The sequence below is a fragment of the Vulpes lagopus genome, chromosome 13 (assembly GCF_018345385.1).
Source record: "Vulpes lagopus strain Blue_001 chromosome 13, ASM1834538v1, whole genome shotgun sequence".
NCBI lineage: Eukaryota > Metazoa > Chordata > Mammalia > Carnivora > Canidae > Vulpes > Vulpes lagopus.
In genome coordinates, this window is record NC_054836.1 from 1,592,109 (window position 1) to 1,606,280 (window position 14,172).

The 14,172-nt window shown below is 34.3% G+C and overlaps 1 pseudogene; it reads right to left on the minus strand.

The window, feature by feature from the left end:
• Positions 1-8,850: 8,850 nt before the first annotated feature.
• Positions 8,851-13,136, minus strand: LOC121474943 (annotated as a pseudogene).
• Between the last annotated feature and the right edge of the window lie 1,036 nt (positions 13,137-14,172).

The window sequence follows — 14,172 nt, forward strand, 5'->3', positions numbered from 1 at the left end:
CACTAGTGAATATATTTTTAAGATGACCATGAAAATGTAACTATGGGTCAAGGTGATGTGGTAATTCATATTGCTGAATATTCTGAAATGATAGCTAGAATAAAGCTTTGGATTTTCTAAAAAGCATTTTGGAAGTTGGTGAATTGAAAGTTTCCCATTCACCTAGTGATTCTTGTGCAGTAGGAAATTTGGTTGATGGCTTGAATTAAACATCTTTTTCATGTAAAGGGAGTAGAGATTCAATCATAGTTGTAAAATACAGATCTACTTCCTACCTTTTGCTAAATGGTGGGGAGCAAAGGATTTCCTAGAAAAATTCAATGTAAAACTGATTTTAGAAAGTTTCCCAGTTATGATGAGGAGTTGTTGAATTATCATTTAAACTGCATAGGATTGGGCAGCCCAGGTGGCTCAGTGGTTTAGTGCGCCTTCAGCCCAGGGCCTGATCCTGGACACCTGGGATGAGTCCCACGTCAGGCTCCCTTGCATGGAGCCTGCTTCTCCCTCTGCCTGTCTCTCTCTCTCTCTCTCTCTCTCTCTCTCTCTCTCTCTGTGTCTCTCATGAATAAATAAATAAAATCTTTAAAAAAAAATAAACTGTATAGGATTAAGTTGTAAAAGCCATAAGGGATATGGTAACGTACAAAAATGATTGTTTAATGAGGACCAGGTCATCAGGAAATGTTTCAAGAAAAGACAAGACTGAAGCTCTTATTTGAGAAATAGTTATAATTTTAATTTGGCTTGGTTTAGGATGTACTTGATACAAAAAATATTTTACTGATAATCCTCTCAGTTCTCCTAGAACAAGCATTCAGTTTAATATTTTTGTTTTGTTTTGCTTTGTTTTGTTTTAGCTTTAAGATTACTTAAATATTACTGGTGGAAAACAAATTAAACAACACTTATTTAAGCAAAAAGTAGTTAAGTATATTTTCTTCTGCAATTAGACATAGCTTGAAGGATTTTGACCCAAAGTACTCCCTAACTCCTTAGATCAGTAATATGAAAGATTAGCTTCTAGACCAGTTATATTTAATGAACTACTCACATAGGTATCATTTTTTGACTCTTACATTAAAACCAAAATGATTTTATGTCACTAAGCTGGAATATGATTTTAAGAGCTTATGCAATATGCCCAAGGACATCTACTGTGTCATCTATTGCTGTCAAGTAAGGAAATCCACCTAATTGACTTATATTGCAGGATATTTAAAAATAAAGACTGAGTGAAATGACTAAACTGGCTTCTGTGAGAAAAGCTAATATGTTTTTAAAGAAGGATTATATTTACTTAAGAGGATTGAAACCTCGTTTACCACTTATGACAATATTCAGCTAAGAAATATTCAGTGATGCTTCCCATCTCTATTTTAGGAGCTGCATAGAGTTATGACTGATGCATTTGGTTCTCTCCATAATTTTCTAATAATATAGCATACTCAAAAGCAACTGAGCCTGAGCTTGCACTGAAGTTGGAGAACAAAGCATTTGGTTCGATCATTCTTAAAAGGGACAGTAACGTTTGGAAAACCCCAGAGACCTCAACGTGGTTTCATTTCGCATTCTTTTCAGTAGGTACTATTCTCAGCATGAAGCAGTTCCAAAAGACATTAAAACTGTGAGATTCAGGAAACCTTTGGATCAGATAATTACCATTTCCTTCATTATATATTAATTCAGGATGGTTTCCCTTTTGTTTCTTAAGCATAACTGGTGCCATGTATTTTTTTTTCTGAAACGGTTAGAATGTTTCTGTTCAAGGTGATTTGCAGCTGCTTAAGCAGCCAATATTTTTTTTCTTGAATAAATACTGAAACACATTATTTGGAAGTGAGAAGACAGGCGTAGGTGATTTCCAAGTGTTCTTCTGTTCAAGAATGTTATATACTATTTCAGCATAGCTTTAGAAAACAAATATTCAGTATTCCACCTTTCACATGTTTCCCTCAAAGTCACAATAATATAATAAAACGTGCACAAACACATATATATGTACATATGTTGCTCACAGGGACAATAATGCAAAAACTCACATGATTGCAGGTCATATTTTGTCATGGTAGTTTTTCATAAAAAAATAACATTTATGATGTCAGATTTAGGCAGTCAGCAGAGGTGCCTGATTATGTATTATGGATCTGTTATTCTGCCTCTGTATGTGGTAATTAGCAAAGGATATAAAATAAAAAGGCAAAATACTTGTTCTTGAGGAATCCAGTTTGTGAGAAAGATAAGTAAACAGTCAAAACACATGAGGTGAATGCTGCAGTGGAAGCATGCAGGAAAGGGTAACTGGCATTCCAAGAGGCAAGGGGATCATGGTGAAACTATGCCTTGAAGATTGTGTAAGAATTCTTCATCTGACAAGGAAGAGAGGTCTCTTAGATAAAGCTACCAGCACCTGCAAAGTCCAAAAATGTGAGAAAAATGGGCATGCAGGTAACAGAAGGACATTCCTTTAAAAGAAATATCAAACAAGTAGACCTCAGATGGGGGAAAATGAGGAAATTAAGCATCGATTAAAGATAGAGAGATGATTATGGTTGTTTTTTCAAATAAGAAATCCTGCAGTTAGAATTTTAGAAGAATGAAAACAGGTTTAGGTACAGACCTCAGAGATATGTATCAGAGCAGCCAACTATGAACTATGGAATTTTCTGAAATAGGACCAGAATAAACACCTGTGGCAGAGGCAGCATTAATGATAAACTATGGAGATGTAAGGTCTAGCACTCTTCATTTACGGGGCCCTTACTTGAATCAACGAAGCAAAATGTCATTCTGAATAAACCTCACTTGTGTACCTAATTTTGCATTTGTAATTTTGTGATATATATTTTTAGAGAGTGCCTCCAGATTATACATATTTTGGGCCAAACAAATCCTGAATTCACCTTGCTTATAGAAGAAGTCCATGGTAGTACTAAAAAAAGGGTGTCAAAGTAACTGGCTTAATTTTGTAAACTAAGTCATTAAATTATAAAATTGCATTATTGCTTAGCTATACACAGTGGAAAAAATAGAGCTATGTTTTCATCCTCATTTCCAAACAAAAAGTGGGGTTTTTTTTCTCACCAATAGGGATTTATATACATTTTGTCCTCAGCCACCCATTCCACCCCTACTTGGGGAAAAGTTGGCCACTGATCACAAGAATTCCTATTCCCTGATTTCTCAGAGATGTAGTATGCACAGGTTAAAGAGAATTAAAGCACAGGAATTCTGAAATGTGGTCCATGGCAGAATTATGCAGTGTCTCTACCTACTACTGAAACACTGGATAAACAGGGATCAGTTTTAGTGAGAAAGATTTGAAGATACGGATGTACTAGTGCAGAATCTACTACATAAGATAATAACCTCAGAAGGTTCAGGATCCAGATGCGAGGAAATTGTACCAATGATGCTAAGCAGATTTTTAAAACTGTTCTATTCTATACCCTGGATTTTCTATATTGGTAAGGGTTGTTTATCGGAGTTAATTATTGAAATCAACTTTTACAAAGCTGCTATAGTCTCACCTATTGACACTTGGTGTGAAACAAATGAGGACCCCTACCATCTAATAAATCATAAGGATAACATACATACAGATAAGTGGCAATATATCTTCAGGCATTATTTCTACCTAAAGTAACCACTAGCCAGATTAGTTAGAAAAACTTAAGAGACAAGTTTTGTCTGCTTTTCAATCATACAATACTATTCTTTTGTATGTGATTTCTTTGTCTAATAGTATATCAATACGATTCATCCCTGTTATTGAGAATAGTAGTAGTTTATTCATGTCTATTGCTATACTGAATTCTGTTTTATAAAGAAATATTTCAAAATGTAATCTTTTCCACTGTTGACTGACATTTGGGTTGTTTTCAATTTGGGGCTATATGAACAAGATCTGCTATGAATATTCTGGGTTATGAATGTCAGTGAATGTATCTAACATTTGCTTGGGTTTATAACTAGCAGTGGAATTGATGGGTTATACAGTAACCACATATTCCACTTCAGTAAATAAAACAATAAATATTTTTTTAAAAAAAGTAAGTTAACTCAACAGCATTTACTTTTCAGTGTATACATGATGGAGATACCAAAAAGAACAGAAAGAAACAAGGGGGAAAAAAAAAAAAGAAACAAGGGGGAAATGTATAACTCTCTCGATTTGAGAAATAGGGGAAAACAGTGTTTGTACAATTATGATAATCCTTTTCCTATAGTGAAGTAGTCATATTATCATAAAAAATGTATTCAGCCATCTGCTAGATGACTAGAGATATGTGTTTGATCCACAGCTATTGCAATAAATGCTATTTGTAAGTTGAATTGGACTGGTAGTATTGTTCTCAAATTTGAATATATATTTCCAGATGACATGTGCCACTTTATGGACATGCTGCAGAAATATTAAGTAATTACATGGCAGAATGTTATTTCCAAGCTTTTCTTCTACCATTCATAAACATGATGCCTTCATATTCATACCTTAAATAATCAATCCGAGACCAACCCAGTAAACTCTGGCTTTCATGTGATATAGGGAATATGCCTAGGATCTCCATTCCATCCTTATAATGACAGATATTGGGATATGTTCATTGGTTTGACTCTGGTGATCATTACACGATATATACATACATTGAAACATTAAGTTGTACATTTTAAATATATACAGTTTTTACATGTTATTTATACCTCAAGACTACTAAAAAAAAAAAAAAAGAAAAGAAATTTCATCAAATCTGAACATTTTCCTTGAAGCAGATGAGCGACTAAATTATCAAGTCAGAGAGTTGTCATTCTCTTTTTAATGAACTCTAGGAATAGATCCCCCCAAGCTTTCTGAGTAGAACTTCCAGTGTTTTATTTCTCTTATCATCTAAGAATGCTCTTTTTAGTGTTTAACTGAAATGACTGGCTATAGTGTTAAGTTTCATGGGTGTAGTTCATTTACTTGTAGCCATCAATTAAGCCATTCCATAGTCATTTAAAAATTCTCCTTCCTTTTAGCTAAATAAATCTAAATGTTGTGACCTTTCTTTATAATATGTGGATTCCATTCCTTTGGTCATTTTTCTTTAGTATTTTGAATCATCATTATCACCATTATATTTCAGAATTACCCACAATATTTTCATTCAGTTCTGAAACCCACTGGTTTTCTCTGGGACCTTAAACAAAATCTATTATGTGAGTTTTAAAAAATGCAATTTTAATAAAAAGAATATACATACTCAATATTCCCTCTATTACTTCCCATTTATGACTTAGTTTTATAATCATCAGTGCTCAAGTAATCTTTCACCATTGGCTTCATTTTCATTTTCATTTTCATTATGGGTCCACCTTCAAACTCCTCTAAATTGAATTTAATTCTTTAAATGATAAATGGAGTGATTCTGTGTGAATTTCAATTCTTTATTTTCAAGTTTGATAACTGAAAAAAGATCCTAGTAATAATTATGCAAAGTTCAAGGAGTCAGAATTCTCTGTGTGTTCCAAAAAAATCCTCACCAAATTGTATACCTCCTTACCAGTGTTAAGAAAAGGTCAACTCATCTTCAAGACAGCACCCCACAACTCAGGGAGTTTTACATAAATTCCACACTACCACCACCCCCACCCCCACCAGGCTTCTAGACACCTCTGTCAATTCCCCCACCTCCATTTCTGCAGCCCTCATATCTCCATGGCTTTTGTCCATTGCAAAAAAAAACCTATACCTTCAATAAGTTCAACTCCACAGCAATCAGCAATGCCTGTGATGTGAAGAACTATTGTTATAGGTCTTTTATCTCTGTTTATATCTGTACATCCCAAGAAGACAAGAACTCTCACCCATTCATCTCCCATTCTCTGATTCTAATCTATATTAAATTTGTGTTGGCCGTAAAAAACCCTTATACCATATTGATCACAGATCCCTCCTTTATTTCTGTAAACAACACATATCAGCTTGACATGGTATATGTTTTAGTTAATTATTTGTTTTTCTCCATTTATATGAATGTACTCTAGGAAAGCTGAAATTCTTGTCTATTTTATTGATTGATGTATCCCAAATATCTAGTATAGTACCTGAAAATTATAGGTAAATCAATGTTAAAATTTTAGCTATGGGGGATCCCTGGGTGGTGCAGCGGTTTGGCGCTTGCCTTTGGCCCAGGGCGCGATCCTGGAGACCCGGGATCGAGTCCCACATCAGGCTCCCGGTGCATGGAGCCTGCTTCTCCCTCCGCCTGTGTCTCTGCCTCTCTCTCTCTCTCTCTGTGACTATCATAAATAAATAAAAAATTTATAAAAAAAAATTTTAGCTATGTTAAATGAATGTATAAATACAAATACATTTCAAAAAACACTTAAATATGTATAAATATATACAAAGTAAAAGGTCTGAGTCATTAATTAAAATTACCAATGCGGGCAGCCCAGATGGCTCAGTGGTTTAGCGTTGCCTTCAGCCCAGAGTGTGATCCTGGAGACTCGGGATCGAGTTCCACATTGGTCTCCTTGCATGGAGAGCCTGCCTCTCCCTGCTGCATGTGTCTCTGCCTCTCTCTCTCTGTGTCTCTCATGAATAAATAAATAAAATCTTTTTTAAAAAATTAACAATGCATACTATATGTTCACAAATATTTAAGTCTAGATAATTTTGTATTACTTTGTTTTCATTAATTGGTTGCACAGCAATGGAAGACCAATACAACTATAAAGTCTTCAAGAAGTATGTTGTTTCATCTAGTAGGAAGAAAAGTAAGAATTTGCCTAAATGAATACATGTATTCCAAAAAATGTAAATATCAGAATAGCTCTTCCACCTATGTAAGGAAAATATCTCACAATATATTAATAGTATGTTTCTCCATAGAACAAGAGGTCTAATCTCATAGTAGGAATATAATCCTCCTGTTAACATTGCTTAAATTATATTTCTTACCAAGAATACTCTGGCTTTATGACAGTCTTCTGGGAGTGTTTTCTTTTTAAAACACCTCTGTAGCCAAGAACATGTCTGCTTGAGTAATCACCAAACATTGGCACCATTCCAGAATCTTTCTCTTTGAACCTTATATTGAAAGAGAGGGGAAGGTGAGAGTATGGGAGAAGGGGAAGGAGAGAAGTAGAGAAAAGGAGAAGGAGAGAGAGAAAAGGGAAAGGAGAAAGAAGATAAGGAGAAGTATGAGGAGGAGGAGGCAGAGTGAAGGAAGAAGAGGAAGAGGAATAATATGTCATGAATGGTTACACTGGGTGGCATAGATGTTTTTTATTGGGTTCTTGTTTTTCTATAATTACATGTTTTTATTTGTAAGAAGAAAAAATATCTGAAGGAAAAAATGTAGCACCATACCAAACTGGAATCAGAACCAAAGGACAGCCACACTGGTATTTAGAATACTTATTGCTACAGAAACTAACCATTTAGCTTGATTTTTTTTCACAATGTTTGGGGATTCCTCATAAAGAACTTGAACACTCTCAATTATACTTACGGTTTGGTCCTAAAGTATGACTGACAGATTAAGGATGGGATTTGGGATGATGAGAGCCAGAATATATAGTAACAGAAAATGGAGCCCTGAAAAGTGGAGTGAGCAAACATTAAGGAATAAGTTGTGATAGAAGAGATTCAGCACTTTTTACTGAAATGAATAGTGTGTTGCATTCATCAGGAAAGCACAAAGGGAAGGTAGAGAAGTTGGTAGGGACTGAGATAAAGGAGATGGTCCTTGTAAGTTGGAGAATAGAAATAAAGAACACAAAGAGGAAGAAATGCAAAATATAAAGATAACTAGATGAACCATAGATAGAGGACCATGTAGAGCATATTAAGGATTTTTTGAAACATTAATGAATGTTTTCATGAAAATTTGAGACAGTTTGATTTGTGTTGTATGAAAATCATCTGCCAGTAGGGGGATAATGGGGAAAGCAAGAATAAACATGAATGCCAGGGACCAGTTTGGAAGTTCCCTAAGAAGACATGTATCATCCTGACTCCAATTTATCTGATGGTGTGACTGAAAGATGTAAATTTGTAGATGATAAAATAGTTTCTAACATCATAGTCTTTCCTCTTATGCCATGATTTAGTCAGATGGCTGTGGTTTTATTGTATCTTTCATATATTAAACTTTAAGAATAAATTAATCACAAATAATGATATTGTAAACTTTTGTATTTTTAAATTTGACTTTGTTGTCAGCTTTCCAACTAGGGTCTAAAAATGTTAATTCTTAATTTCCAAACAAATGTTTCTGGCAGAATGAAGGGCATGGTCCCTATGCCAGAAATTCAATTGTTGGCCTTTATTTTTACAAGAGGACAGTAAAAGAGAATATCAATTTGAATATCGTTGTAATTATTATTCATTGTCTTCATTCAGGTGTACAATACAGTCTTAGAATTACACACAGTACATATTGTATGATATCCCTTATCAAAGTCCACAGGGCAAGAATACTTTAGTATTTATTGGTTTTATATGCTCTTTCACAAATTGTGCATACTATTGTTCTTCACCTTTTTATTTATTTTTAATTTTATTTTTTTTATTTTTTGAATTCATTTTTTCTCTTCTTACATAGGTTTTTTAAGAATATCAGAAGTAACAGACTGTTGGGGAAACAAGGGCCAATAAATTAATCTGCCTTTTGAAATCAAACATTTAATATTTTAATCGAGTTGTATCAATACAATTTTTCAAGCAAGTGCCAACTGGAAGACCAGGCCTAAGGATTCGTAAAGGAAATAAATCTTATAAACAGCAAGAACACAAAGGTGATCTTCCACTCCAGATGCACTGTTAGTGGCCACAGCAGCACCGTTTGACCAGTGTTAATCTGATTACTGAGTGTTTACCACATCATCAATTTTCAGAATGCTCTGGACAGTTTCAGTTGCTAGAGCAGTGCACTGACTGAGACCAACAAAGGCTGGACTACCAGTTCCTCCAAAATGTTGGAAATACCACCCTTTCAGACATTAATGCCAGTAGTTTTTTTCTCCTTGGGCATGTCGTTTCTTAGTTCTGTTACTGTAGAAATGGGATTCAGGCCAGCATTTTCAGCTAGCGTAGATGGAATGACTTCCATAGCATCTGCAAAAGCACGAATGCAGTAGGATTCCATGCCACTCAATGTTGGTGAATATTCAGTTAACTGCAGGGTCAGTTCTATCTCTGGAGCACCACCTCCTGCAATAAGAGCTCTCTTCTTCACTAAACAGTGAATAACACATAGGGCATCATGAATAGAGCACTCAGCTTCTTCAATCACCAATTTGTTAGATCCACGAACAACAATTGTAACTGTTTTTCCAGGGCTTGTACAGCCTGTAATCTTAAGCAGTTTGCCAGAACCATTTAAATTGACCTCCTCAGCTAACTCAGCTGATCCCAGTATGTCAGAAGTGAATTGGTCAATATGAGCCACTGGCTTGGTTCCAATTGTCTTACAAATAAATTCAATGTCTTCTCTTTCAATATCCTTAACCACCATAATCTTCATCTTGTTGAGGAAATGTAATGCAAGATCACTAAGAGCATCTCTCAGGATAGACTTCTGTATGAAGAGGACATTACATCCTGTTTTTTTAATTTGCTTCACTAAATTGAGAATATAGGCTCTCTCCTCCCGAAGCACTCAATCCATCTGGACATAGTCAGAAACTACAATTTGATTATCCATATCCATTTTGGGAGCAGATAAGCAAAACTGAATAAGCCAAATCTTAGCCTTTTCAACTCTAGTTATGCCAGAATTTGCCACCTTCTGAGTAAGTACCAGCCCTTCTACCAGCTCACAGTCATCAATTGTCCCACCAAGTTTCTTAACTATTTCAATCTCTCTAAGATCTACACTAGTAGCCGTGGCTGGGTCAATCACTTTCATCACTGCATTTACACTCATTGGAGAAAGCAGACTTGAATACTGAGCTACAACCTTTGAGTTCAAGGAAGTGGTAGCACTATTTAATAAAGTTTCTCTGTCACTGAGTTCCACAGGTCGAGACATGTCAGTCAAGATTTCTATACCCTTTTCTAAAGCCTTCTGGAATGACTCAGAAATGATGGTTGGATCAATCCCTTTCTGAAGAAGCTTGGTACAGGAATCTAAGAGAGAGCCAGCAATGATGACCACTGATGTGGTGCCATCTCCTGCTTCTATATCTTGTGCCTTAGACAGCTCCACCAGCATTCTGGCTGCTGGATGTAACACTTGCATTTGTTTAAGAATGGTGGCACCATCATTTGTAATGGTCACATCGCCTTTTCCATCTTGAATCATTTTATCCATTCCTTTTGGTCCAAGGCTTGTTCTAATAGCATCAGCAACAGCTTTGGCCATGGAAATGTTGCTGAAGCGGATCTGCGCCGGCTTCGTTCTTCACTTTTTAAAATGCTTCCCTTTTCCTGTCCTCCCTTATGTGTCAAGAAAACAGAACAAGAAAAACAAACTTTGACATTCAATTTAATGACCATTTATGTAACTGATCTCATATGCAAGAGAGATATGATGAATTTGAAATCCAGATTTTACATGAAAGATTAGCTTTATGTAATCCTGGCTAAACAAGGTGCTGGTGTGTAAATTTAGGGTCAGAACATGGCAAGAGCTAGACTGGCTTTGAGATCACACAGAAAAGCCAATATTGTATTTGTTGTGGGGAATGTGATGAAACTTCCTAGAAGAGAAAGCATTTCTATTTTATCTTGAGAACCACATCAACTTGGGAAAGTAGAATCATTACATCATGAAAACAAACTGTCAGTCTAAACAGAGAGGACAATAAGAAATAAGAATCAAGGATAAGAAAGAGGAAAATGCTAAGCATGGAGAGAAAGCTAAAAGCAGTCCGATGGAGCTGGGAAAAGAAAATTTATAAAATTTCATTTTACTGCATTTTGGAAATAGAATAATTCCCAAATATTTTAGAAACCAAATTATGCAGTGTCTTCAAATTGAGGTCAACATATCTGGATGTTAATTTCTAGGGTGTGATATTTCCAGGTTAATTTTAATTTTATAAAAGCATTGGAACACATTTTTCAAGAAAAAAAAACATGCAGATGTCAGTTTAGAACCAAAGGATGTAAAGTTGCTCTATTTTTTATAGAGATAGAAGAAATAGGGATTAGAATCACCAAAACTATGCTCAAAATTCGATGTAATAGTGAGGAAACAGAAGTTACCAAGACAACAAACTGTAAGCTACAGTTTGGAAGCACCAACTTTGTGTGGTTGGTGAGAATGTATATGAAGAGAATAAATTTCACTTTGGTTGTGCTGTGTTTGAAGTTCCTGGGGTGTCCATAATTCAGGAGAGATTTCTTAGGGGAAATATGTAAAGAGATACTTATTGCCAGCTATAGTAAATAGATTTCGTTGACAGTTCTTCTTTAATTCCTCCCATACAAAAGTACATTATACTTCATATACATTGGATGGCAAAGGATTGAAAATGCCAGATTAAAATTTTAATTCCCTTCAGGGGGAGTAAGAGAAAAGCATGCTATTGCAGCATAACCCACAAATTCTACTACTTAAGCCCAGCACTTTGTAGAGGCAGTTTACAAATTCATTTACAGATGATGGGCCTCTGTAAAGATCTCTCACCTTCAACTATCTGCCCCCATCTGAGCTCATTGTTGCATCCTGAAATTCTCCACTGAGATAAAGATTATTTGTACATTTATTTACAATTTAGGAAATTTTTGAAAAGATAAATTCTTGAGTCATTAGCACCTTACTACATATTAATTTTCCTTATTTTTCTTTTTAAAAATGTTATATAGAATGTTTTAGATATATAATTATATGACAAAAATCAAGTATCCACCACATAAATTAAGCAATAAATAATTAAATCTTAAATAAATAGCTAAATCTTTCTGTGCATCCCTACCTAATCATATAATCTTCCATGCCTTCCCCTACCACACATATACCCTTCAGGTAACATCTTTGCTCGATTTCATAGTAGTCAATATCAGGAGTGTCTTTATACTTTTATGAGGTAGACATGAATTCCTAAAAAATATGTACAGTAATATTTTGCATATTTATGCTTTTCTATGTAATAAATAATATGTCATTGATCTTCTTTCACTTTTCAGTATTAATTTGTCAGCATGATACTCAATGATAAATTGGTAATAGCAAATTTTTATCAATTTTAACATTTCATTATGTGATTTCACTAAATTTACTAATTTACTTCTAATTAACATAGAAATGATACTGTGCATTATATTAATATCAACACTTTTGTACATGTTCCCATGCACACCTATATGAGGATTTATATAGGCATATGCATAAGAATGGGAATTGATGGTTCTGAGATACTGCCAAATTGTTCCCCAAAATTTTTATGTCAACTGACATTCTTATTGGCAGTGTATAAGAATTCACAGTGTTCCACATTTTAAAAGTCTAAATATTTATTTTCAATTTGATAGTATGATAGAGTAAGTCTTTGTGATCTTTATTTAGCTTATACAAGTAAGGTAATAGACTTTTGTATGTAGTTCATGAATTTTAACAGATTTATGGATTCATATATCCACCACCTCAATAAGGGTGTACAATAATCCCATCATCTGTCTAAGTTTTCTCATGCTGCCCCCACATGGGCAAACTTTGCTCTCACTTCAACACCTGGCAACCACAGATCTGGTCTCCGTTCCTTAAATTTTCCCTTTTAAAAAATTTCATATAAATGGCATTATACAGTATGTATATTTTTTGACTGGTTTCTTTCACTCAACATAAACATCTTTTAAGATTCATCCATGTTGTTTGGTTATAAAGGGTTTATTCATTTCTATTTCTGAGTAGAATTCCATTGTATGGGTATACTATATACCTATTGGAAGGCATTTAAGTTGTTTGAGTTAGGGCAATTATTAAATAAAATTGCTATAAAAAAAACGTGCACGTTTGCAAGAATTTGTAAGAATACAAGTTGTCTTTTCTTTAGGAATAATTCTTAGAAATATGATTGCTAAGTATTATGTTGTTTAGCTTGCCAAGAAATTATCAGATTATTCTCCAAAGAGGCTGTATCCCACAGTAGGTTGTGAGAATTCCTGTTACCTTACACTGTTGCTTGTACTTGGTATTGTCCATTGTACTCATTATAGCCATTCTAAAGGAGTGTGGTGGTACTGTTGTCTACTTTTGATTTCAACTTAAATTTTCTTAGAACAATTATGTTGAACATCTTTCCTGAACATATTTGTCATCTGCATATCTTCTTTGGTGTAGTGGCTATTAAAATATTTGCCCTTTTATTAAATTGGGTTTTTTGTTTTGTTTTGTTTTGTTACTGTTTATGTTAAAGCCCAACTTTTTTGTAGATTTTGCTTTTGCTCTCATCTTTAAGAACCTTTTGTATAACCCAAGGTCATTGAGATTTGCTCCTGTGTTTTCCTTAAATGGTTAATAATTTTATATTGCACTTTTAAATACATGACCCATTTTGAGTTAATTTTTGTAAAGCTGTGAAGAACACGTTGAGGTTCATTTTCATGTTCATATGCAGTTGTTCAAACATCTTTTGCTCAAGACACTATTGTTTCTCCACTGAGTTTCCTTTGCATATTTGTCAGAAATCAATTGGTGATATTTGTGTGGTGATATTAATTCTTTCTCACTAATCTACAGGCCTATCCTGTTCTAATACCACAAAGTCTTAATTATTATAGCTATATAGCAATCCATAAAATCATATAGTATAAGCCTTCCTAACTTTTTTTTTACTATCAAAATATTTTGGCTGTAATTTGCATTTTCTTATAAACTTGCCGCTGTTGTTGTTATCATTTTCTTATACATTTTAGAGCACTTTCTCCATATTTACAAAATACTGCTGGAATAGTTTGGGGGACATTATCTACTTATTTGGTAGTATAGTAATAAATTTTAATAAGACAAATTCAGTTGCTTTCCATATATTTCTATTTTTGAAAATATTACGTTATGACAATAATGTGTTTCTTAAAAGATTTTTAGTAAACCATTTGCCTTGAAGTTTTGCCTTGGAGGTAATGTTTTGTTGCATTTCCATATTCTTTTAATTGGATTAAATCTGTATATAAACTCAGAGGATTAACATCAGAACTAGGCTGGATCCTTAAATTCATGAGCTTTGTATGTCTTCACT